The following is a 4315-nucleotide window of genomic DNA, read 5'->3' as shown; positions in this document are numbered from 1 at the left end:
TCACCATCAGGGCCTTGAATTTCAATAGAATCAGGTAGTTGTTCCTTCAGTGGTAGCTTTATCTCAAGAAGAACTCTTGCAAAACTTAGCCTTTGTCTTGTTGCTGTGAGCATATCTGTTGTTATAGGGCATCCAATAATGCTAGAGACCTTACTGATACCTATTGGACTCCATAAATTGAGTCTCAGATTAGGAAATTGCACCCACATAGGATATGTACAGTCTTGTATCTTCTCCATTTCAGTATCAATTGACCATGGTTTAAGCACCAATGGTCTGGAACCAAAAAACCAAGGCCCTGCTTCTAAAAATTTTCTCATCTGTTGCTCCGACTGGAAGTCAAACAAGAACACACCTGACTTAATTAGAGTGATTTTTGGAATTGAAATCTTCCCCCGAATTTTTATATAAGCTTCCATTGATTTGAATTTAGCATTTAGCCCTATGACATGGCCTATCAAGGCATTCTTCCAGTAATCTTCACCTACTTTCCATTCTTCTTCAGAGAAAACAGCTGCATTTTTTTGAGATGGTGGAACAAAATTAAGAGATAAACCTTTCCCTGGCCTTCTGTTATCTGAGAATAAGCTAGCAAAAGATTTCTTAACTTCAGGCATGTTATTATTTTTTTCCCTAAATCTTTCTCTCCTTTTTCTGGTTCATCTTCATCCAGATTAATCTGCTCTAAATTTATACTCTCTTTGTTAGACTGAGCTACAAATGGTGTGAAAACCTCAATATTGCTTTCAGACTCAACACCAGTTCCATCAATTTCCGATTCGTACTCATCTTCAACATCATCAGCCCAAGAGATTGAGTTAGGACTCTTACTTAACTTTCGATCAGGGATTTGACCAGATCTGTTCAGTTGAAGCGGAACTGAGAGAGAGCTCGTTTTTGCCAGAATTTCTTCCATGAGAACCTTCTTCTTTGCCCCTATCGGACCAGTACTGCCAGAATTTCTTCCATGAGAACCTTCTTCTTTGCCCCTATCGGACCAGTACTCCCCATCAGCTCCAGCTTCATTTCCGATTCGTACTCATCTTCAACATCATCAGCCCAAGAGATTGAGTTAGGACTCTTACTTAACTTTCGATTAGGGATTTGACCAGATCTGTTCAGTTGAAGCGGAACTGAGAGAGAGCTCGTTTTTGCCAGAATTTCTTCCATGAGAACCTTCTTCTTTGCCCCTATCGGACCAGTACTCCCCATCAGCTCCAGCGGTGAAGCTCCCCTTGCTTCCACTGTTCTATTGCTTTCCATGTTATCTTCAATCTCCTCTGCTTCCTGAGATCCTTCAGCTATACGAGCAGGAGAAGAGGAAGGATAGACAAAAATGGAGTCTCTCAAAGTAGGGCTAACGATTCCTTTGCTGCCATTCTTCTTCTTCTTCCTCATGCTAGATCCAGGCGGGAGGCGCACGATAGCGGGAGATCGCCCGCTAAAATGCACCTAACAGACCGCCAGCTTCTGAATCAACAACAATATAATTTGAATTAACAATAACTTAATTAAAGTATGAAAGTAAATCTTGTTCAAATTTGGTCCCTTATTCAACATGGCAACAATCTTAACAAGTAATAATTAGTAAGCCAAGGTTTTTTTGAAAACAATGAATATTGAGGTTTGTGACAACCCCAAGAAAATTTATCACAATAGTAATTCTTTGCCAATTGGTTAAAGAGGTCACCTTTATATCATAAATGATTGATCACATGTTGTGCTATCCATAGACAATAATAAAATATAATAAAATGGTTATATATCAAAGTGTAATTTTATGTGATGTAAGCAATCACATAAGCATACAAAACTACTATAAAGTTAAATACATGCTGCGGTAGCTATCAAAAAATAAGATGTTATATAAAATGATTAAAAAATATTGTTCTTGAAAATTTCTAATTGAACCAAGATCAATCTTTCTCCACCTTTATCTTTTTTTTAGGCAACTCTAGAGTAGCATCTTCATCATCTATGTCGATTGTAATATTAGACTGGAGTTGAATTTCTTGTGCTATTATATTGCCTTCGCCTCGTTCATCTTTTGTCTTTTCATCTAACTTCACCAGGAATTTGAATGTTTTTCCGATGTTCAAAACAAATTTTTGGAAATATGGACTCTGGTTATTTTTCTGTTGCAATGAAAACAAATGTTATATCAATACTTATGAATTTGTTTATTTTCTAATTTACTACTTGAATAGAGTTAGGAATTACCTCTTTCTTTTTTGTAATGAATGTTTCTGCTTTGCATCCAATAAGAGTTTCTGCTGCGTCAAAGAGTGTTACTCTTGCATTATCCGTGCTATTTTCCACGAGAATCTTAACTAAGTACCTATATTTTTCATTGTTAATTTCTAAAGACAATTAGTATTGTATTTTAATATGTTCATGCCATTAAAAAAGATATATTATTTAATCTTGGTACTGGGTCATCAATGATTCTGCGGCATTTGTCATTCAGACACTCTTTACTAACATCTTTATCAACCTTCTTGTCACAGCCTTTGCAAGCATAGAACCATGGCTCGAGCCTTTTTAAAATAGTAGTTATCTTTGCCTTAAATGTGCAATATCGTGCCTGTATATTAACAAAGTTTAGTTAGATTTAAATTTGTATATAAGAATATGTATATAATATTGTACCTGTATCGAATTCTGTGACTTATGCATAATATCACTAATATGAATTTCATTGGCATTTTTAAAAAGCGTCAATGGAGATCCTTTTGCTTTTGCAGCTTCTTCTAATTGAAACCTGCATATTATATTAAAAAAATAATAATATTCCATTATTGGGTTATATTAAAGTATACTTGTTCTGCTTACCATTCCCTTAATTCGATAGCTAGTTCTATTTTTAGGTTGATGCAGAATGTTGAAATAATTTGCGACGATATGCTTGTATCCCCAGCAAAAATGAGAAAATTATAGGAGTAATTGTATGTTTAGCTATATTTAATAAGAATTTCAGCAATAATTTATGTACCTTGATGTATAGAAATTTTAAAATCTGATAATGCTATTACAGGCTTATATTTGATTTCTGCTTCAAGAATTGATCCTTCATTTGTAGCTAAATCTCCAAATAAAGTTGCACGCATTGGCATTCCACTGCATATGAAAAAGAAAGAACATTAATATTTTTTCTCTTATGATATTGGAAATAAGTAACATGAATATACCTCATATCCATAAGCGTGATTTCCCTCCTAGTGTCTGGTTTGTTGTGTCTTGTAATATAGTTGATCGCCGGCTTAACATTAGTTGTTATTGCAAGAATATCTGCAAGTGATTTAATAAAAAGATTATGATTCTGTAGATTAATGTCTCATTTTGTATTGAAGATTTAAGTAAGAAGTTTGTAAGTACTTACTAATTTTTGTTGCATCTTTCATTTGGGTTTTATAAAATGCATCTTAACTTTTTACCTTATTTATTTATTTTATTGTTAAATGATAATCTATTTCGGAATCAAACACAAGCTACTGAGAGTCATATTAGAACATTCTAATCGTTAGAATGTTAACGACATTGAATTAATTTTTATGCTATTTTGATATTAAACAATTTAAATGTGTTATCGAGAGAAAATTTTAGAACATATTAAGATAATATAAAAATTATAATACAGTTTTTTTTTGGTCAATGAAGAAATATATTCATTTACCAAATGGAAAGTATTTGTACATCAGATATTCAGTATATGAACTGAAAAATCAATTACGAAAACAACTAGGAAGAATAAAACAAAAAACTGCTAAAGAATTTACAGTTGATTAAAGTGATATAAGCCATTCCTTTTGCTCCACTGGATATGAACCATTAAGTATGATGGTCATGATATCAATCTTGATCTCCTTTATGATCTGCTCTATACTCTTGGATTTCGTATCAAACAGTCTGCTGTTGCGTCCCCCCCCATATCCTGTAGATAGTAGAAGATAGAGACATTCTTTTCACCTTTTGTTTAAAACCCCTACCTCTCAGCCTGCAATTAAACCAATCCAGCAAGCGGTTCCATTCACAAGTCTTCCAATCGAATTGAAGCCAATTCATAATCTCATTCCAGACTGCACTAGTGAAGCTGCATTCAAAAAAGAGGTGGTTTCGGGATTCAACAACATTTTCATTGCACAAACAACAGAGGCCAATGGTGATGATTCCTCTTTTGAGCAATCGATCTCTTGTAAGAAGCCTGTTCTGCACTGCAAGCCACATAATGAAACAGTGCTTAGGGTAGCTCATATTATCCCACACTGTTGTGAACCATGGGACCTTTGTAGCAGCAGGGGAAATTTTTGAATAAAGC

At 34.3% G+C, this 4315-nt stretch overlaps 1 long non-coding RNA gene across 1 annotated transcript; it reads right to left on the bottom strand.

The window, feature by feature from the left end:
- On the bottom strand, positions 3022–3399 carry LOC109823908. The gene is made up of 3 exons (XR_002242503.1): positions 3380–3399; positions 3189–3288; positions 3022–3117 (listed from the first exon to the last, which is right to left on the bottom strand). It is a non-coding gene; the product is annotated as an uncharacterized LOC109823908 (long non-coding RNA).

This window comes from Asparagus officinalis, chromosome 9 (genome assembly GCF_001876935.1).
Source record: "Asparagus officinalis chromosome 9, Aspof.V1, whole genome shotgun sequence".
NCBI classification, from domain to species: domain Eukaryota; kingdom Viridiplantae; phylum Streptophyta; class Magnoliopsida; order Asparagales; family Asparagaceae; genus Asparagus; species Asparagus officinalis.
Note: the sequence above shows the minus strand (reverse complement) of the source record. Positions and strands in the feature narration are given on the sequence as shown.